This window comes from Molothrus ater, chromosome Z (assembly GCF_012460135.2).
Source record: "Molothrus ater isolate BHLD 08-10-18 breed brown headed cowbird chromosome Z, BPBGC_Mater_1.1, whole genome shotgun sequence".
In the NCBI taxonomy this organism is placed as follows: Eukaryota; Metazoa; Chordata; class Aves; order Passeriformes; family Icteridae; genus Molothrus; species Molothrus ater.
In genome coordinates, this window is record NC_050511.2 from 31,101,870 (window position 1) to 31,125,727 (window position 23,858).

Genomic DNA, 23,858 nt, shown 5'->3' on the forward strand with positions numbered 1-23,858 from the left:
AGCAACAACTAAAAAATCAGTGTGTTATCAACACTGTTCCCATACTAAAGCTAAAACAGTGAACCAGCTACTAAGATCATTAACTCTATCCCAGCTGAAAATGATCTTTTCAAGACAGACTCTTTAAGGGTTATCCACAGGGGAGTAAGTTGTTTAGCTATTATTATTTTAATATCTTTAGGTCCACTGACTTACCAAGGTTAACAAGACAGTTCAACTAAAAATAGACCTAAATACAAAGAGTGGGGCTGTGGAATCTTGTATTTTAAAAAAAAGGTGAAGTGTCAAGAACTGGCTTGCACCATGAAAGTCTAAGAAATCAAAAGTTAAGGCTAGAGCTATGTCAATTCAAACTATTACAGAGGATAAATAAAAGCACAACAGGACAAAGTAACGTTAACTTTGATTTTCTGGCTTCAGCCTAGGGCTTATAAGCAGAAGAACTATTAATGCTGTGGAACAGAAAGGAATGGATACATTTCAGTATTCACTTTATAGTTCATATTCACATATAGTTCACATAGTAGTAAACAAATAAAAAAATCTGTGTAAGAAAAAGAAAATGCTTTAGCATCCCTTATTCTGAGCCCAAATACAGAGATATAAACTGGACACATGATCCTTTTAAGTCCTCATAACTGCTATCTAAGTCAATGTTACATTGTGCTCCAGTTGGAAGAGAGACTTGCATATACATCTACATATTTTCAGAGCAGGAGTTCTCAGTGGGTTCCAACTCTTCATTGCACATAGAGCAAAAACAATCTCAACATAAATGCACACTGGACCAAAGTTCTCAGGAGTAGTTCAGACTCACTCACTTCTGCTAGAATATGGTCCTTCATAAAAGCTTACATCCTCACTGTTCATATGTAGTATATATATGTATATATATATATAGTGTATTATTCTCACCTAGAAAACTGAAGACAACTTATCCTCACAGAAAGCTATAAACAGTTCTTTCCCACACTTAAATTTGCTATTGTTTCTGTTATTATTTTGTAAATATGCTGTCATGAAGGTTTTGGGAAAATATCCCTGACATAACAAAGAAAAGAAAAAAAATGCAAGACATACCTGTTTGCAAAGCATCTTAACTGCAGAAACATGAAAGCTGACATTAGTTAAGTATGTGTACTTGTTTCATAAATGTACTAATCATTGAAAATGTAGCTCAGTCAAGGATGAATGGCAAGAGTGCAAACACAAATGCAGCTCCTGAGGTAATGGTGAGTTGTCAGAGAGTTCTTCTTACTGTATAGACAGAAATTGACAAAATAATCTACTTCTATTTGGTGGTTTGCTTTACAGCACATGACAACAGTATTTTTCACACCCCTCTATAAAAACTGTTAGGTATGTCTTTCCCCCTGAGTCTGCAGTTATATGCATTATACTGCCTGTTCACTGCAGGGCTTCCATTTACTAAGCCTTTGGAAGGTTTGAGAATACTGAGTGTCCAGGTTGAATAACAACAATTCTATCTTATTTCAAGTGCCCCAAATAATCAGCACTTCTAACAAAACTATGAATCCAGCAGCTTCCAGTTTTCTGAGTATGAGGGGTGCATCACTCAAAAAGATGAAACTTGGTTCCAGCTGTTTTACATTAGATGCAAGCATTCCACAGCATAGTTTCTCTGTGGCACTCACCACGTTAAAAATTGTTCTACCCCAATCTTTTTCTCTGCTTCATTTAACCACATCACAAAGCTTCCTGTTCAAAGGCCATCCAATTTTGTATTCTGTTGTTAGCCCCCACATGCTGCTGCCCAGCTTGGATCAAAGTCTTTCTTTCAGCCACACAGGTGCTGCTTTGCTCACTCCACACTCAGCTCCCGGTAGCCTCCCTCAGTCCCACTCCTGGGATATTTAGAGAGGGCTTCCTTCCAGAGTACACGAATCCTACTCGTCTCTACCAGTTACCTCTCCTTTTACTATCCTCGAGGGATTTCAGATCCCTCGACCACCTGCACAAGGAGTTATCAGAGAATCCAGAATGGAGCCCAGAAGTTTCCTGTAACTGTGTACAGATGGGAAGAAACAAGAGCAAGAAAGGTGATAAACCATGGGACTGGCCCTTACTCCATTTTATTCAACTAGGGATCAAGAATATTTCCACTAAAATCACTCAAATTAAGTAAATCACACATAACTCACACCATACTGAGTTTTTGGAGAGGTCATTGTCTTGCTTCCTCACTCTACCTGTAGAGTGTGTATACCTGAATGTTCTTGCAGGCTGCATCAGACATTGTTCAGTAAGTAGTTTTCTCTCCCTGAAAGCTTTCTGTTGTCACTATTTCCAAAACTCTTCTTTTCCTGATCATATTACAAAAATGGCTCTCTCTTGGATGAAATGTATACTAATTTCCCTATGGAAGATAAGAAAAAGGCAGCCTAGGGATAATTTATCACCGTAGACTATGGCATAAGTCAACTGACTAGTCTTTTAGATTGCTCTTATTCTTTTTATTCTTTCCTTTTGTAAGTTTTTTGATCATATAAGTTCACAGCTAAAATTCCTTCCAAAGTTTTTTCAAGGATTGAAGCACATACAGTGAGCTTACGGCATGAAAAATAGTGCAAAACAACAAAAACATTATTTCATTTCTTCCAACAAACTGCTTCATCGTCTACAATCTGATTGATAAAATCTGTTTCTTCTATCTTACAAATCTACTCATCCTCAGAATTTGTGATCCCTCTGATTCCAACAATATTTCTCCTTTAAATTCCTAACTACAGTCAAAATGCAAAGCTTAACACCCCAGCTGTTTGAGAAACTTTATGGGATTTCTTCAAATAGATGCGTGTTATTAGGACATTAATGTTTCAGGAATGAATATGAGGAGATAAAAAACCTTGTTTCTAGAATAAACACCGCATTGATTGTAGAGCATTAAAAAATGCATGATTTGGAGATGTTTTGCTAGAATGTGACACGAAGTTGGCTACATGCACTGAACGGTCTTTATTATCAAGTGTGTAGTGCTTTTGTTATGAATTCATTGCACATGCAAAAAGCATATTCTTTTCCTGGATCAAAATTCATCCAAATAGAGCAGTTTTTTTCGGCAGAACTCAGAAGACATTTATCTATTACAGCAAGTCACCTTATGAATTTTCTTTTTTTTTATCTTCTAATTCCATACTAGAGGCAAGAGAGTTGTTGAAAAAGAGCACTGAAAATCTTGATGTATAAACAAACTAAATAGGCACTGTATTTTTCTACTCTGTTGTGCTTGGGTAAAACTGATTTGGTTGAACTCTAGCATTCATTAACATTAACAAGCATTATTAACAAACTCTTTCAAACAGAGAAAAGGTAAGGAAAACTTAGCCTCTGCTTCTATGTACATTTAAGAATACATTAAGGTCAATTTTTTCTGTGATATTTTCATTACACAGTTTTCTTACCATCATCTAGACAATTAATTTTCCACACTATGGCCAGAGCTACCACCCATAGGAAGAGTACCCATTCTTAAGCTTTTTTTACACTCCCCAATCCCAAAATTGTCCATCACATAAAGGTAAAAAATTGAGCTATCTAAGCTACCTGAGCAGATTCTAAATAGATTAGAAATCAATATGCTGCCCAGTACCACAGATCTGAAGTTTCTGTCTCAAATTCCTCATGATCAGTACAGGTTAAGGACTTGCCTAAATGCACTCTTGCTAATTTCAAAATGGGGACATTAGACCTGTACAGTCTAAGCTACCTGTCCCAGCTCAAAAAGGATGTTTGCATTAGGAATGGAACCCAGATCCTGCAAACTGCAGAAAAGTATCTTATCTGACAGGATCATCCTTATCTATGCTCTGATTAAGGTACAAGTATCTATATTCAAACAAGTTTGTTCTGCTCTTAGGTAAAATGAGTAGTCTTTCCTTCATATAAAAATACCTGTATACCTTTTAAATTTTGATTAACCCTCAAGTCATGACATTCTACATGCAACTAGAACTAGCAAGGATACAAGACCAGAGCAAGAGCACCTTTCAGTACTGCTTTGTCCATTTGGATGACAGTCAAGCAGCCAACTGATAAAGGCAGCAAATTCAAGTATATGCATATGGGACCTCTAGCTGCCCCTCCTGCCCCAGTATCAGTGTAAGCAGCAGATATCAACAAGCTTCTAAAATAAAATTTACATATAAAACCACATAAAATTAATTCATGGTTATTTTTAAGGGGCTGAAGGAGTCCCAGGCCTTCATTCTCAAGTTTGGAATAGAAAATTCAAGCCTGCCAGGTACACTTCAGTATCTAAAACACAATGTCTTTTAGAAGCAGATTACTTACATGTGCAAGCTTTTCATAGTACAAGAAGTGAAGAACAATGTAGGAACTACAGAACAGTTCACTTCCCATGACCAAACCACAAGAACAAATTTACAGGAGAGGCAGTATGACATGCTGTCTCTCTGAATACATACACCATCTGTGCTCCTCAGAAGCAATAAGTTTATTTTCCAGCATGCCAAAGAACATATTTCTCCTGTTTTGGGTAACCATCTCAGACACTGACATACATTTCCAAGGCTGCAACCATTTTCTTAAACATCTCACTTCTGAAATATTTTGTGCAATTATATATAGAAAAAGAATTAGCATTTCTAAATACAGTGCTTCTGAAAACTATCTTACTGAAAACTGACCTTGGTATCATTAATTCTGGATAGTTGAATTTTTTAAGCTGCACAGGTTTCATGAGGTTTGCTGTAGAGAAATAAATGCACAGAGAAATTTTCAGTCAAAAACTGAAGATTCTGCTTCTCTTTGACTTGAGGGAGAATGCTTTTCTTCCCAAGGACCTCCCCCAATATTAAAATCTGCCCAGAACTAATACAGTGAAGACCAAGTTGGAAACCAACATAATAGAAAGAAGAAGGGCAAACACATGGGAAAGGTGAAAGACAGAATCTAGACTGCAACAATAAAATTGGAACATTCCTTGAATGTTCCCTAAGCTGTCAATTAGTTAAAGCTTACTGACAGGTAGAATAAGCATCAGTACTACACTGGTTTTCAGGAGAGGGCATTTGCTTAACATGGCTAGCAGAGAGTTTTAAGAATAGTTTCAACAGTGATATGCAAGAATCAACAGACAAATAGGTATTTTTATCTCCAAACGTGTAGATCTGTTTTAGCCAGCACTACGTCTGGACCCTGTTCTGAAGAGAGCCAATCCTGAAACCAAAAACCCAGAGTTCATCCTGGGAGTACAATTATATAAGCACAAGGCAGTAGTGATGATAATTTCCAAGCGGATTTGCCCGTGTCCATAAAGGGTTTCAAATAATTATCCACTCAGATTCATAAAGTGTATTGATGCAGCATCACTTACATTGACACAATGTGTTAACTGGCATCCTTTTTTAAATGTAACGATGGCAAGAACCGCTCAAAGACTTCATTTACTTGTTTACATCCATAGTCATTGCAGGAAAACATCAGCTGAAGAGTAGGTACAACTGTTCCTGTATGCACAGAATTATTATTGAAATCAACAAAGGAATGGGAACCTCCCTGGAAAACAAAGTCACAGAGGGTTTCTCTGGGCTCCATGACATTGTAAAAACTCTGTTTCCTTGATTACAGACCTTGTATATCACACAGTTAGGTAAACATGGTGTCTGTGGTTAACCTTAAGGAATGTATAATCAAATCCATCGAGTAGCATATTCCCTTGCTGGCTGCTGAAACAGTAATTAGAACTAAAAAGAGGGTGCTCTTCTGCTGCAGGTCTTCCTCGTCTGACCAAAAGTGAAACACCGGTATGAGCATGTACATTTTAGCTAATTTCAAACAACCTTTGGCATCAGATGAATTTTTTCTGTTTAAGAGTTAAATCAAGAGACTATTAGAAAACTGTTCATTAGAAAGACAGCTCCATAGCATATAATAACCTCACCTACCACAAAAAATCAAAAATAAGATCAGAGGCATGAGTTCAGTGGTCAGGCACAAGATATGCATAAATACAGCCATCTTATTCAGAGCACCATCTGGATAGGATCATACCTAGATGTTGATGCAATCAGGATTGAACACAAGATGATGAAAAATCTGCAGCACAGCAGCAGCACCCTAGCTACTCATCCTTTTCTTGGTTTTCATTGTCTTGCTTTGTTCTGTGGTCTTTGCAAATTTTCAGCTGCATGATTTCTCAAAAAGAAAAAGAAACAGACTAAACATTAGACAGGGTAGGTGATTTATTTAAATTTTTTTAAATTTCCATTCCAAGCTTTTTGTAGTGGGTCTGAGAACAAAGTAGTCTCCTAACACACAAAACTGAATAGTAAGACTTTTATGTCAGTATAGGTAAAGCTTGAAGAAAGCAGCAAACATCACAGTTCTTACTCTAAAGATCAGACATTATGGATTCAGAGGTCTATAAAAATTTACAATCAGATTTTATGTATGTTTTATATATTTAACGTAGATCAAAGATGTGGTGTGTACTCTGCTGTTGTGAAATTTCAGTTTTCAGAAGTGAATTTTTACAACTGTTTTTCCCTTCCACTTCCTCATTATTTCCATGGCTACATAAATGCTTCCAGCTCTCTACCATTCCTTCTTCTGTGTTATGTACAAGAAACTTGTGTAGTTCATTAATAAAGAAATCATCTTCTGATGACAGTTCTGAAATGGTACTGAACTGTATTTTTTCATGGTTTAGGAATGGTATTCCCAACTTAAGTACTCCCACTGAAAAGAAAGCCACAAACTGCTCCCTGCTTCCCTACCTCCCAGCCTCCCCTCCTGTCAAAAGGACAAAAGGAAAAGATCAAGAGACAAGGAATAATTTACTGGAAACATCAACGATAGAAGAAAACAAACAGTAGCAACAACAGTATTAGTAACAGTGTACAAGAGATGGTGATTCAGGTGCAAAAATACCTGCCATGCCTGACCTGACCTGGCAGCTGCTCAGCAAAGAACAGCACTGGATGGGCTCACCACAGCCCTGACCCCAGCAGCAAGAGTCACTCACTCCTGCCTGGGGAGTAAAGCTGGATGGCATGGAATAACAACCCAAGCACCCCTACATCGCTCACGGCTCCGACCCTCATGGCTACTGCCAAAAATTAACTCTGTCCTGGCTGAAGCCAGGATAATTTTTCATCAAAGTCATATTTAGGATTTTCAATTATTACCAAAATAAGCTGAAATCAGAACTTTGTCCAAGTTCTAAACTATTGGTATTCAGGATGTCCTTCCTCTAGCACATTAGTGCTGTCATACCTGTGGAGAATCACTGATCCATCTATGCAACACTCACAAAGAAAAAAATAGTTTCAAAACAAGCAAGTCCCAGCCAAAATGGCATCAGCTGAGGTTTTGTAAAATCTTTTCAGTTCCCCTTTTCCCTTCCATTCATTCATACTCAATGTAGACTGACTCCAACTGACTTACTGCCTCACATTTTGTTAGCTTGAAAGCAAAGAATGGTAGGCAAAAGAGAACTGTTAAAAAAGAGGGTATTTCCTTTCTTTTTATTTTTTTGTTTTGCAGAAAAAGTTTTTGCACATGAGAAGTGACTTCTAGTTTAAAGAAAAATGCTTCATCTCAATCTGAGCCCATATACAGCCTGCACATATGAGTCTCTTCCATTGCATTCTGCTGACAAAGGATTTGATAGATACTGCTATGAGTGTAACATCTATTGTTCTACAGTAGAGTAGGAACCAGGAAAAAAAAAAGTAAAAAGAAAGTCCATCATTTTGCTATCTTATTCCAATTATTTATTATATAGATTTTATTAATCCAAGTAGGAGGCATAATTCAACGTACAGAAAATATTTGTCATGGCTATGTGGAACCAGCAACTTGGGTTTCTGACATCTCATCTCATGTTTAGTAACATCTCAGAGCAGTGTTTTCCTAGGAAGACTATGGTATACAAGAGAAGAAACAAGCCAGGAACTCCTACGACGACCAAAGTAGCTCAAATAATCTAGTTTTTTACCTTACTGTTCTGTAGTACTTCTAGCTGCAAAACACAAGAGCATAAAGGCATAGACAGAATAATATGTAAGAAAGGGAGAAGGCTTTAGAAAAAATATTTGGGCAAAACTATTGAGAACACAACATCTTATAATTTTGGCAAGCTTCCACAGCTTACTTTTTTTTCTACTCTAGAATCACGAGCAGATGTGAGCAAATGCTGTGTAAAAGATTGAGCTGCCACCTTAAATGAAAGAAAAAATGTGAAAACAACCTAGCAAGCAGCATCTGCAACACCAATACTGTGAGAACAGTTTTGAGGAATTGAGAGGATTGGATAAATTTCAAGAAAACTTCTTAAATTGCAAGTGCTTCTTTGAACAAAATGTGGTCTACAGAACTTAAGGTACCCACATCAAAATGTCCATTTCTGTGCTGAAAATCATTTAGTAACAATACAATTAATAAGAGAGGAAAATTTGCAAAGTTAGCATTCCGCAGTTATTCTTAAAATAACTGACTCCCAATTGTTTTCCATCCTCTGTCCAAAGAAAGTTTATTGATGAATCCAGAAAAAATTTTGCACCATTGTTCATCTTGTAGAATCCGCGCAAGGAAAAGGGTCCATAATAGAGGGATTTTTTTCAAGGAAAGCACATTTAACCTGTATCAAAAGTTCAGAGACTGGTGAAAGGACAGAGAAACAGACATATTCACAACAATTCAAACAGAAGACCCAATTCTTGGTCTCCTATAGAAAGGCCAATATTTTAAAATAAGACCAAGAGAACTTAATTTAACTGCTACTTTTAATGGTAAGTTTCAAAATGTGCTTCCGCTGACACACTGAATTAGTTTTCCTGCTCAGTACTGGCTTTTCTCAGTCTGGCAATTTTTTATGGTATTTCTTTAATTTCTCCAGAGCCAGTTAAACCTAACATAACTTGAAGTTTTCAGCACAGAATAGAATATAAAGATGGCTGCCTGTCTAAATGAAGCCTAAAGAATCAGGATATCTGGGTAAAGCGTGATACGTGTATATACAGAAGTGTTGTAAAATTTCTTGATTTTGCACTGACTGTAGTCTATTTTTGATTCTCAGCTGCTCAAGAAATTTTGTTTGCAACTTTTCATATCCCAGTCATGCAGCAGTTTCATGAAAAAATACTGAACTGACAATAAACCTAAGTGCAGATCACTAGCTCCTATAATTTGTAATAGCAAACCTTTCATTTTTTTCAAAGTCTGCAGCTACCAGAATCAAGCATATATAAAAGGGAGTCTCTAACCTTTATAATTGAAGAAGCTGAAAATATATGACAAGTAAACTTCAACTCCTCAAAGACACCAAAACAAATTTTAAAGCCTCAAGATACACTTGTTTTTTGGTGAACTAACGTGGATCTACAATCTGGGTTTTCTTAATTTTATGTTGGCAGTACTACAAATTTCTCCTAATCTCCTGCAATTGCAGTAAGGAGAGAGTTCAGTAAAAGAAGCAACGACTTTTGGGCTGCTAAGCCCATATCAAGTCAAACACATCTGCACATACCTTCTCAATCAGTCGCGTCTCACAGCTAAGGGGAAGGGTTAGAAATACTTCTTTAGAACACAATTTGGCACCATGTCAGAGATGTCAAGTCAGCTCGGAACATGCTCTCACAATTGTCAGGGATGCTAGCTCCCTCAGCACGGTGCAGGCTGCCCAAGAAGGAGGACTTCGGCTGGAGTCAGGCAGCACTGACACAAGTGGCTCTTGAGCCCTGCTCTCTTTACCAGGGTGGTCTCAGCAGCTGCCGTGAAGTGAGGCTGGTCTGGCTGTGGTGGTTCAACAACCACGTCCACAAATGCCACCATAAAATTCCCAGGGATGGGCCTAACAATTCATTGAAGTATTTATTGACAGAATGCAGTTAAAATAACCTCTGAAGGATAGTTCCAAAAGCTTCACCACCAGAACATTTCTCAAAACTAAACACTACTGTAAACCTCATTTTCTGATAAAATGTCTGAAGAAGAAGGAAGATATTCAGGAGAAACTACAAGGATAATCAGAAAAATATTTTTTCTTTCACACCTCACTTTTTTTTGGTTCTTGTGAATGCAACATTTCTCATCATAAGCAAGGGTTCACAAACCCTGAGATTAATATATTTGGGTATTTAGATTCTAGTCCCAGTCCAAAGTCACTTACTGACCTTCAACAAGGTGTGTTCTCACCAAAGTTTTTTAATCAGTAAAATAAAATAATTTACATAAAAGTTAGGAGTACTTTTGCTAGTGTTAATAAAAAAATTGAGAATATAGAATTAACCAGATGGTATAGAAAGTGTCGTTCTACAATATACCCTAGCCTTTCTGTTAGATGATACAGGGAGAGTGAAAAAAAAAGACTTCTAGAAGTCTTCCTTCCAGAGAAGAAAATTACAAATAATTCAGCAAGGTTCCTGAGATAGTTCTAGGAATAAAAAATCAAACCAAAATTTATAAAGTAGATGGAAAAGCAGTATTTGTTTTGGAAATTCCCTTGGTTATTCCTTCAGCTGCTTCCCAATTCATAAAATCTAGAGTCTGGGAGCACCTTCTATCCTAGTTTGGTGTCCACAAAAAAAATCTTAAACATCTTAAATACCTCCATGCCATTGTACCTATTTTGTTATTAAATAAAAGACACATCTCTTCTACACTTAGAGAATTAATGAGACAGAAAAGCACAAGCACAGAGACAAGAGAGAAATGCAAGAAATGCAAACAAGTCTAATTTGAATTTCTTGGTTTCCTTTGTTAGACATTGTCACACAAGGGTTCTTTTTTATGGTTCTCAGCTATACCTCCAGTATCCCAAATAGCCAGATGTAGAGAAATTCACTCCTTTTTTTGCAGCCTTAGAGAAAGAACTCTGGACTCTTTTTTCTTCAAGAAGGTTTAAGGGAATTTTGTAATCTAGAGGATCCTTTACCTGGTCAGAAGAGCAGAGCTCGACAAAACATAAGAATAAAAAGAGTATTAGGGTTCATCACTGAACTCTGACATTTGAAAAGGAGTCTGTGCAGAAGACAAGCTGTTGTACACAGACGAGGGTCTGCATTCTCTGAATAGTTTCCAGTATAATTTATACCATGTGATCTGCCCTTATAATCAACAGTATAGAAATGGGAGCAGGGAAAAAAATGGAAAGTTTTTAATATGGTGGGAGTTTTTAGAGAAAAAATAAGCAAGCAGTCTACTGAAAATTGTAGTGTAAGGAGAGAACATTATTTTCCAAACAAGAAAAAAACTCTGGAAAAAAATGTGCATATTTTTTCCAGAAACTCTCACTTCATTTTCCTCACAAAAACACTAAAAACTGTAGAAATATCTTCAGCCATTGTAAGTCTGTTTATTTCCAGCTGCAAACTGTATAGAAATAAATGCACAGTGTTCAAAATTTGGAATTTATTAAAAAGTGGTTAACAGCAATGTGAATTTCATCCAACTGAAAGACTGTTAAGCTAGAAAATATTGTTATTCCAACCTCTCTCAGCACCATAATTTCAATCTATTTACAGAAAAGAGATATGAACTAAAAAGAATTGGTCTGTGGTTGTCCTGTCAGCTATGCTAATCTGGAAAACAGAATTTGGTTGGAGAATAGACATCTCTCATGATTTTCAAAAGGGGCTGAACATTCGCCTCCTTCTTAAACTCTCTTTTTTCTGGAATGGGTGGTAGAGGGGAAGAAGAGGGAGGAGTGAGAAAACAGGAAGGGGGGAGGAAGGAGAAGTTTAGAGATTAAAATCACTTTTGTTTAAATATATGGTGTGTGTGTGTGTGTTTAAGTATACAGTGCAAGTATATGCAGGGTATTCATTTTATTAGGGCACAGGAATTATAAATCAGTTTTACAGAGCCAAAACTAGTATGATATCAACACCCAGTTTGTCAGTCTCTTCTTGGAACAGGCATTACATCAGAAATGTGTCAGTAAAGCTAAAGCATTATGAAGATCTGGTTGTCTAAAATGCTCATTATGTTTATTATTGTACCTGTTTCTGCAAAGTAATGGGAACTTCCCTTCCCACATAAATCCTCCTTTTTTAACCTTTTATTTTTTGAGATTGTACTCAAAAGCAGTATGGTTTCTTAAACTTATCCTAGTCCCATCCCATATTCTATTGCTTAAAATACTATTTTTTCATTTCAGAGATAAGCCAATGCTGTTATTAATTATATGTTATACACAATAACTGTCTTAGACCTGTCTTCAAAAGCCAGGTGGAGTTTAAAACTAAGATCTGAGACTCCCTAAACTGCACCTCTTCCTCAAAGACATTCACAGGCATGCATACTTTTTTACTTAGTAGAGCTAAAATGCTGTGAACTCTAGACTCTGTCATAAATAAAAGTGAGAAAATGTAATTAATGTTAGTCTGGGAACCATAACTTCAGCATTTTTTGACCACGTGACTCAACTCATTAACCGAGGTTATGGAAGTTTTTGTAACCTATGCACATTCTTGTACATATCAGGAGGCATGCTTCCATTGTAATGTTTTCAATCAATTTTTACAGAAGAAACCACAAAATATTTCCAGCTGAAATTTCTCTGTTATGTTTGTTCTTTCTTTTCTCTTGCCATGTCATACCTTTACTTTCTGAGGTTTTTGTATTTCTTGTCTTAGAACTGCTCTATTTCTCCTTTTTATCTGGCATGTTTTTGTTCTCAGCTTAACCTGTCTGTAAATTTCTCTCCACCCACAATTCTTCTAATATCCTTTCTATCCTAATCCTTACTTTCTACTTAGAACTAACGAGGCTGTACTTAAGAGTGCTCTTTTCAGCCATGGGCTTCCCAGTGCAAGAGACACGAACACTATAGAGAAAGTCTACCACAGGGGCCAAAAAGATCATCAATGAAGTGGAGCATCTGTCATAAGAGGAGAGCCTTGAAAATTTAGTGCTTTGCCCTTGGTTTCCTGTAGGTTCCTGTGGCCTTTTTTCACAAGTTTTGTGTGTGATTTTATTTAAAGTCTGTCATTCCAGAGAGATCTGCATATAGCCCACTGCTAAAAACAGAGGAGTAAATCCACAGCTTTCTGACTCATTTGAAATCAGGAGTGTGAGCTCTAAGTTTGAAAAAATGAAACTGGTTAAATACAAAATAAAATGGAAACCATCCCAAGCATACATATCTCTCAACTTGAGCATTCAAGAGTTCAATTAGGGTTTACTAAAAGGAATGGAAATCTAATCTGAAAGCATTTTAGGACTTGCATTTTGTAGAAACATAACCAGAAACTTCTGCCTTAGAGCCAAGGGTGCAATCAGTATGCCTGATACTGTACGCAGTCGAAGCGGTAAGAAGCACTTGGCTCAAAGAGCAGGCTGTGATAGTGGTTTTTTCCCTTTTAATCCCTTTACCCACGCACAGAATCATATACATTGGCTGTCTCTTCCAGGCCACCCAGAGACTTTCATGTGCTTCAAGGGTTTAGGTGTCCCCACTCTTCTTAGCTGGGGGCACAACTCTGCAAGAACGTTCATTCTTCAGTGACTTGATCAGATAGGTAAATTCTGGAACACTCATAGGAGAACCCAGACCCTCTTTTACACTCTCTTTTGAGGCCAAAAAAAAGTTTGATAGGTTCAATTAACTTGTCCTCAAAAATGAGCTCCTGCATTCTATTTCACATGGCTTTATTATAATCTAAACAGCTTTCTACAAGAAATGGAGGACAACATACTGAAAATAATTTCATAGAGCATGACTTATTAATTAAAGCTATGTAAGAATTTTCAGAGCTGTCATCCAAATAGTATAATACTTCATTTCACATACATGCAATCCTTGAAACTTAAGTGCTTAGCTGTAGTCCGTCCCGCAGCCACAGGAGCTGACGTGTACCGGCCAGCCGCTCCCGGAGCGGCCCGAGAAGACCTCGAATTCCGCCACTCCCAGGTTCTTCGCAAGAACCCCGGGTAGTGGTGCCATCTGCTGCATGGGTGGCGCAGGTGAGAGCGGGACTACGAAGTTGTGAGGCGAAGGAAGGAGAGAGCGGACACTCGTACGGGTGCCACGGCGCTTCATCGCCCCAGGCGGCAGCAGTGACGGTGCCAGGGAAGGACCGTTCGGGGAGGCACCGATAAAGGGGATGGGCGTGACAGGAGGAGGCACGAGGGAACCGATAAACGAAGCCCAGGGAGGAGCGAGGGACACAACTGAGCCAATAAGGATTCCATAGGGGAGGGAAAATGCTCAGGAGGCAAATCATATCTTAAGTAAGGGATAACTGACATAGAAGGTTCTCGAAACAAAAGGGGGGTAGTTTACAATGATGGACAGGGAACCTGGGCAGCACCAGGAGGGAGGAGATAAACTTATAAGGACATAAAGGGAAGGACTAGGGGATCGGTACCTTGACAGACAGGCCACTGGCGGGAAAACAAGGGACAAACAACTCAGGGACAAACCATTGTGAGGGAGGAACATGGGGGGAACCACGGATCAAACCATAATCTCAATTCATAAAAAATAACCAACTTTACAACAAATCCTGTATAAATACCTTAAAACACACAATGCTACACTTAGCTTCATGTAAAATATAGTGAAAGTCTTTTTTGCTTTCCCTACAGAAGTGTTATGAAACTAAGTTTTGATTTAGTTTTAGATAGCACAACATACATATGATATTTAGATATGCACAACATATATATGTATTTATATTTGAATATATTTTTGCCTTTCTCCTCAATTTTAAACACAAAACACACAGGAAAAATTGCTTGGGTGTGGGTTTCCAAGTATGTAAAATTTTTTTTTGCAGCATCAGAAAATTACATGTCCTGCTTTGTGTCCACAGCTTCAGGTATGGTGGCCAACAGCCATAACGTACTGTTTGTCAGTCGACCTTGTCACTGACTCTGCGTTGACAGGAGATCACTTGTCACACAGCTACACTGCTCTCCAGGGGACTAGGAGATGCCAATCAAGCCAGCATTGTTGTGGGATATTAGGACAGTTTTACAAAGCAGGTGTCAGTCCACTAAGAAATGGTGTAGAAACAGAAATTATATATCAAGAAACTTCGAAAAAGACTAGTTCCTGGGCAGACTCCCCTTGTCTAAGGGATGATGGAAAAGGCTACCATACAATGATTGTGTCTCACCATACAATGCTTGTGTCTCATCCTACATAGTTGCAGGCATAGTGGTTTTACAATATATAATGTTATTAGGGCTCTGACTCTGTAAATTATGGGGAAAATTGTGGATTAGCCTCAGTAAAAATGTCAAAAGCAATAGGAATCATAGTTTAAAAACCCAGATAAAATTCTATACATGAAGCTTGTTTGAGGTCAAATTACCATTTTAGATCACCTCTGATTCCAATTCTTATTTATTTGTGCAACATAATTTATGGGACTTTATTGATAAAGAGAAGACAATACCTTATGCTGAGAGTTTAAAATGTCTAAAACCAATCTTGTCACAGGATTTTGCTCAGCTGTAAGAGGCCTTAGAGACAAGAACATTTTTGCTGGATCCCCCCAACACTCACACATTCCAAACCCTTGCAGATGAGTCCTTGATATTGTTCTAGGGGTGCAAGGAGGACAGGAATGTAGTGCAATTGCAACACAGGCAGGGTTCAGTCTGGCTTTTCTAATCCCATAACAAAAGCAGAAAGGAGTAGTCAGGCAGCGATCACCCGTATCTTGGCTAGCCCTAAGGCTCATGTGGGTTGCACGTTAGACACAATAAAATATCCAGAATTAAATTGGTGCAAAACCACATACTACCATCTGCAGGGACGCAGACAGCACTGAAAACAGAGCTAGAGATGCACAGCTACTTTTTGAAAGATGAGCTACTAGTTGAGGGAGCCCATCAGTCATGCATGTCAACTCCAACAGCGTCTTGCCAGGGGCATTAACAGATAAACTAACAGTCGTAGCTGCAAGGAATCCATCTTCTCATGCTTTATAAGTACTTCTGTAGGCTATCATTTACCAAATAAAAAAAATCTCTAATACAGCTTTTGGAGGAGGAAACAGGAAGAAGAGTTAAATAGGTGAATCTTGTGTAAGATCTAGAGTTCCCAACCCTTTCTACATTTGCCTTACACTGATCACGGTGAAATCTGTGTCATTGGGAGAGTACATGCTAAAAGAAGCAAATACTTTGTGAAATACCCATGTCATTGATAACTTGAGAACTACAATTTGAGTTGCACCATATGGAGATGTCAATGTTATGACAAGACATTGTTGGGGTGGGAATACTAATGATAAAACTTTTTACTAAATCAGTTGCACTAGTAGCAGTGATAGTATCAGACTCATTTTAAAGTGTTTTTATTGCTTGAGTCAATTGAAAATGGACAAGGAGGGAACTTGATACAATTAAATAGTTTTATTAAATGTTAAATGTTTTACTAATTTTTATTAATTGAAAATTCATTTTTTATTCATCCTCACAAGAAAAATATTGGAAGGGTTAGGTGCTATCATGATTTTGGAATGAAAAGTTAGTAAAGGACACTTTGAAATTGCAGGAAGTTCTTTAGACAGTAATATCTCTCTTGCTCATTAAAACACCTAATTTTTTGGCTATTAGTAAAAATAAAAATAAATTACTAATGCCTGAAACATATTCATATCTGAATTACTTATAAAACAGTACCATTCCTCTAAAATATTTATAAATGGATGAAGGTCAGAGTTCCTGAATGTCTGTGAAAATAACCTCTTTTATTTTTGCTACAAAAATAAAAGGAACTTTTCTTAATACTTTGTAGGGCTGATACTTCCAAACTTTTAAAATTTATAGACCTATTGCAGAGAAGCCATGAGAATTTTAGGGACAATACTTTTACAATTGTATTTCTTTCCTGGATTTTGAACTTATATTACTCATGATAGTGCCATTTGAATTTTTTTTATTACAAGTACTAGTGACTGATTCTTTCATGGAAGTTGGATTGTCACACCACACAAAAATATATGACAATAGGCAAATAAAACATGCTAAAGTTCCTGCAAGTGACACGTTAAAAAAACAAAAAAAACAAAAAAACCAAACTACAGGGGGAGCAACTGAAAAGAAGAAGGAATAAAGGAAATTTCCCTGTTATTTCTGGGAAGAAAGTATACCCTCTATATCCTACCATAGTAGAGCCTGCAAGGTGCATGACATTATGTGCTCCAAATGAGCAGTGCCCTCTTGTCTTCCCAATTTACCCTCAAAAAGGTGTTGCTTTAATTTTACAGTTGTTAACTACAGAAGATCATTGCTCTAGCAGAGACAAAATCTTAAAATAGAAATAAACAATTAAATACTACTATTAGTACTATTAGCAATAACTAGAAATTCCTTTCCACAAGGGCTAAAGTAACATTACTCGGCCAACTGGACTTCAAGAAACCTCTGAAGGTTAGAGGAATGCCAATTTCCACATCTCAGGGTCTTTGAAGTATTGCCTCTAGAAAGATCCACTGAATCACATTGAAAGGCAAGAGGGAATTGAGAAAAATGCATGTATGGACTACAGTTGGAAGAACTTTTAATTGTAAGTGGGTTAGAAATAACACATGTGAGTGTATTACTCTTTTCTTCTGCTAGACACTGGGAGCCATGCAGGCCACAGAAAGTCTTCACATAAATTAAAATAATAGAACCTCTGTTTTTCATATTCATACTCATAGAATTCTGGTTTCTGTTAAAGTGTTCTCCTTTCAATAGGAGACAGCATGTTGTAAAATGGAAGTGTTAGCTATAGTCTGCATTTTGATTTGGATTTGAAAGGTTTGAGAAAGTTACCTACAAGTATGTTCTGATTTAGTTTCTTGTTTTGCTAGCCTTCAAGGAGTAAGGCCTCAAGTCATGTCCTTCGAGGAGTGATAAATTAAACTGTCAGAAATGTGTGATATACATATATATGTATGTATATATATGGTACAATATGTTTTACTCAAAACAACCCCAATTTTTTTTTTCACATATTATCTCCTCTACATTAACTCATTGTCCTGCTTTCAGCTAGGACAGAGTTAATTTCTTCTCAGTTACCATTACAGTACTGTATTTTGGATCTGGAATGAGAATGGATAACACACTGATGTTTTGGGGTTTTTGCTAAGTCATGTTTATCTTATATCAAGGACTTTTCCTTGTTGCATGCTCTGCCAATGAGGAGGTAAGCAAGAGAAACTCTGAATGAACAAATATATTTTGTTTTATTTTCAATTATTAAACTGTTGTTATCCCAACCTACAAGTTTTACTTTTATTTTCTCCCCATTCCACCAGGTTGGAGTATGGGAAGAGAGGAGAAGTTGAGCAAGAAGTTGCAGAGTATTTGGCTCCAGCTGGGCTTAAAATGGCAACATTGTGGGCTCCTTTTGAAGAAAAGTCTACCAAGTCAGGATAAAACTGTGATACAGAATTCGGTTTTAAGGTCATATAAGGACAAGTGGAGTCAAAAAATAAAATTAGATAGATAGAGGGAAAAATGCCATAAGAGAAAATAGCAATCAATGCAGATGTCAGTATAGCTTCAGTTGGTCAGGCAGCAGAATTCACACAAATAAGAACTGAGAGTCTTTCTCTATGTCACCACTCAGAGACAAAATTTCCAAAATTTCATTCCAAACCAAACTGCTGTTTTAAATGAAAAACATATTTTCCCATCAAGATTAATATATTACTATCGAGTTGTTTATCAAGTTCTAATAAAAACATTTTGGAAACTTGCTGTGGTCCCTAGAGTTGCTTGAAGCATTGTATTCCAGGATGCTTCAGGAATGCTCATCAGCTGCAAAACTGTGATGAGAGAAGAAACTTCTGTACCACAAGACTTTCTCCCTAAAGAAGCTGTTCAAGAATGTGGTGTACTATAAAAGGAATGCCACAAGTACTGTGAAATCTAAATTTTCATTGAGGGCTTTCAGTGGCAGTTTTAGTTAAAAGTCACTATGTAAGATTTCTAGATTGAAAACAATTGTGTCTGTTGGTTTTGGTACAAAAATGTGGAGTTATAATTAACAAGCATCCTTGCTGGCAGTCATAATGCTATTTGGTAATTTAAGGGAGTGCATCTGAAACTATGAAACATCATGTCAAAGTCCAAGGTACTGGAAAACAGTGAATAAGAAATATGACTGCATTTTTTCTTTATTAAATGGTAGCTGGGAACACTGTGATTTTCTTTTTCTACATTGAAATATAGAATAAAAGTAATTATTTTAAAGACAAATTATATAATTTTGATGATTTTGTCAGCGCATCTGTACAAGTTAGGCTTCTAGGTCAGAAAAAAATGAGCAAAAAAGTTTGAAAACAGAAGGTTGTTTGAGATTTTTGTTACTTTCTACATCTGAACAGTCTCACAATATTAAGAGAACCAAGCTTTCCTCCCAGTATTTTGGCACTTTTAGTTCATACTCAAAGCAAATGACAGAATAAAAAGCACAGAATATTAAAGATAATTCTGTCTAATGCTTCATGGCTTTGGTTTCTGTTTAAGTGATGAGAGAGGAAACTTTGTACTTTTCCAGCTCTGTAAAATTTATGTAAGTAGTACACAACAGCTTTCTATGAAACTTTCTCTTTACCATCAAAACAGAATTTTGCCCCTTGCTCTTTATCTTATAGAACTTTCTGCTTTATCATAAAATGATGGTACAGCATTCACTTCAGTAATAATAGTATTATCCCTTGTACCTGAAAGGAATTGGTAAGGTAATTTTCTTGGTACTACCTCAAGACAAGGATAACTGAGATGAGTACAACCAGCAAAATCTTATTCATTTTCAAGTTACCCCAAAATTCTAATTCAAAACCAAGGATCTTTCAACCTGAATGTTGAGATGCTGGAGTGTGTTAGGAGAAGGGCAGTGGAGTTGATGAAAGGTCTGGAGCACAAATGCTATCAGGCATGGCTGAGGGAGCTGGGGTTGTTTAGCCGGAAAAAGAGGAGGCTCAGGGGTGACTTTATCACTCTCTACAACTGCCTGAAAGGAGGCTGTAGCCAGGTGGGGATGAGTCTCTTCTCACAGGCAACCAGCACTAGGACAAGAGGACACAGACTTAAGCTTCAGCAAAGGAGGCTTAGGCTGGAGATTGGGAAGAAATTCTTCCCAAGAAAGAGTGACTGGACATTGGAATGGGCTGCTTAGGGAGGTGGTGGCATCACCATCCCTGGAGGTATTAAAGACTGAACGTGTTATTCGGTGCCATGGTCTAACTGACACAAAGATGTCTGGTCATAGGTTGGACTCCATGATCTCACAGGTCTTTTCAACTAGTTGATTCTTTGATTCTCTGACAGGAGAAAAAGAAGCAAACAAACCTGCAGGCCTGTCAAAAGTCAGAGGTTTTAATAAAGACCTGTTGTGGTGCATCCACCTACCCCTCTTCTCCTTGAGCGGAACTACAATCTTCTCAGGAATTCTAGTTAGGCCTCACATTTGGCTAATGGCTTCTGGGCAGTTAAGCTCCCCTTGAGCTTATTAGAAACACTGTATCCAGGCACAAATAATAACTGGAAGGCACCTGGGAACCCTAGTCTAGCAAGTGGAAGACTGTCAACTATTATTAAATATAGACAGGAAAACTTGTGAAATTTTTCTTATGGAGTCTTCTTGATATAGATTGAAGTTACAACCAGATCATTCTGTATCCTGGTTTCAGCTGGGATAGAGTTAAATTTTGTTTCTCTTAGTAACTGGTGAAGAGCTGTGCTTCGGATTTAGTATAAGATTAATGTTGATAACACACTGATGTTTAAGTTGTTGCAAAGCAGCTCTTAACCTGTACCAAGGACATTTTGATTTTGTATAGTCTGCCAGAGAGCAGGTGCACAAGAAAGCTGGCTGCCTTTTGAGGCAAGCAGTGTTTGCAAATGCAGAGCCTGATGCTTCATCTTCAAATCCAATAGCATCACATCCAAGGAAACCTGGTATAGTTATGGAAAATGTATCACTAATTGTAATTTTGTCTCCGACTTTAACTAAGTCTCGTGGCCTGCTTCCTTGGGAAGGTATTGATAGCAGTGGTGTAAAAGACAGAATTAGTGCATGGTGGATTTGTTCTGGATCATGAAAGGGGTAATCCCATGGCCTCTTCCCAGTAATTTTCTTAATATTTCTAACAACATGTTAGAAATAGAGAAACAGGATCTGTACTTAGAGAGGTATGTGTGGTACTGCCTCACAATGTATGAGAAATGGAAAAACTGGAAGTTAAAATTATCCCCATAGCAAACACAGAAAATACCTCCTTCAGGCTCAGATGCTAAAAGGGAGAACCTCCATTTACTAGTTCAAAACTGTTAGTCTACAGTAAGAACATAATAAATTTATTTTATAACTAGGGCTTCTTATGATATCAGTCTCCACACAAAAAAAATACCAAAATTTCAGCATCAGTGAAGTTCCTAGAACATTATTCTCTAAATATGAAAATTTAAATAGTGTATCTTAATGTTTGACTCTATAGGGAGAACCCAGAACTTTTAATCCTCAAACAAATACCACTGTACCATCATAATTCATTCTCTTAGCTCTATTTCCGAGGAAAACAAACAAACAAACGTACGAATAAATAACATTTGTCAGAGTGTCACTTCTAAAGAAAGGGAAGTCAGCTTTTACAGACTCCAGGTAGTAAAGCACAGAACCTTGCCACTGCCTCACTCCTCTAATCATTACAATGTAGTTTTTAAAACGTCTAATTTAAATCTTCCTAGATTTAGCCATGAGGTTTGTTCTTCTTTCTGATAATAAAAGATATGTGAAAGTGATAATAAGAAAGTGATAATAAAAGAGTTGCTACTTTACCCTTTTTTACAACATGAACTCTAGAAGTTTTTAAAAGGTCTGGATACCTACAGAAGAAAAAGTGGAGAAAAGTACAACTTCCCATTCAGCTTGATGCCATACAACCCCAACATTTTGTGAGAATGCAGTTAATAATAAATTAACTATGATAATCTGCATGACCTGGGCAATGTTTGAAAGAGTTTGGAACTTGCCTTTCATCAAGATCACTTTTTTTATGCATATTAAACCTATACCTTGACAGATATACTTCCCCACCCTTCTTCCTCCCCAGTCACCAGCAGGATGCATCTTATCTTTTTCTTTGTTTTCCTGTTAGACAGTAGGAGTGTTGAATATTTTGGAAGAAAAACAAGAGAAGGAAATAAGAGTGGGTTTGATTTTATGCCAACTAAAACTGAAAGCAGATTATCCTGTCCTATCAATCTGATGTCTGTGTTGTGGTATTCAATCATGACACCACACCAGAAGACGTTATGGGTGCCTGCTGAGTGGAAGAAGAGTGTTGAAAGAAGAGAGAATAAACCAGAGCTGCTTTCCCTCTCTGACTGTTCCCAGAACCCAGAACTGGGTGGCACTGGAACATCACATCATCTTCTCTAACAGCATGAGTAACTTATCTGTGGCTCTCACTCTCTTCTCTAAAAATTAATTCATTCATTATTCAACTGCTTAAGATTACCACCTGTGAGAACTGGGATTTAAAAATTTCTGGGTTATTTAGAAAAGATTTTTTTTTTGCTGACATGCAACTGCTCTGCAGGCTGTCATATATATGTTCTATTTGCTACATAAAAGCATGATATGGCTCTGGAGTTTCTTCATTGGAACAAAAAGAATATAGTGCAGAATAAAAGGTAATTCCATCTTCCTTGCGTGAATACCATCAGTAACTCCAGTTCATAATTACTTAACATCATAGAATAATTCAGAAAAGTCTCACTTTCAGAGGGAAAGGGCAGTTCCTGCTGCTTCTCTCCAATAATTCTTTATTTCCTACAGTTTTCTCAGTCTGCAAATATCTTTTTGTAGCCCTCATCCTTCAGTTTTGCCAAAATAACCTATGAAGACAACTCCAAAGCCAAGCAAGTCCTTATTGGTCAGGTATGGCCTTACAAAAATAAAATACAAAATACATTTAATTTACAAGCCTGCTTTTTAATATATTTTGTTAATGGAGTCCTGAAATATAAAACCTTTAAGGTCCTTGAGTATAAATGGGAAAATATGCATTTTCAATGGAAAAAAAATCAGATTGGATTCTACTGATAAGGCTGTTTGAAAGACATTTGTGTTAGTAGTCAGCTTCAAAGTTAATTTGAATGTTTTTCCAAATACTGAGTGATCTGACTCATTGTCCCATTGCCTTCTGATTTGAGTTTGCTGGTGGTTGTATCAGAGACTTGCTGCACAGATATTTTACATTTTAGAATCAGGAACACTATCACATCTCTGTACTCTAGGAAATACTAGAGAATCTGGAATTCAGGATTCTCCTCCCACCTTTTCCAGTGGTCTGATGGAAACTTTAATCAATTTGCCTAGCAATGCCTGTTTTGTCTGCAATCTGAAGCTGATGACCCTTTGTAAAATACTGTGAGAGCTACTGATAAAAATTACTTACAAAAAAAACAGTAAGTGCTTTGTTTATGGTAGAAGTTATAATCAGTAATATGATCTAATATTTGTTGTTTGAAAGCATCTTATTTTTACAGATACCCCTTTTCCTGAACTGTTTTTTCCTCCTGTTGCTACAGACAGCATCTTTATACTTTTGAGGCTGCATGTAAGTATCAGATATTAGTACTTTTAGTCAACTTCACCCATTCTTTGTATTTTCACACAGAAAAGAAAAATCAGTTATTTGCTTTTTTTTTTTTTTAATTGAATGAAATACTGCATTTACTAACATGAGACTTGGAAGTAAGTTTGTTAAACTGAAACTTTTTTTCCTTTTTTTTTCCAGTTAATCTGTCTAATTATATGTAAAACTTAAGTGGACATTTAGGTAGACAACAACATTTAATATTGGAATCTGTCCCTACAGAAGTCACAAGGAGATTTCTGATGATTCCATTGG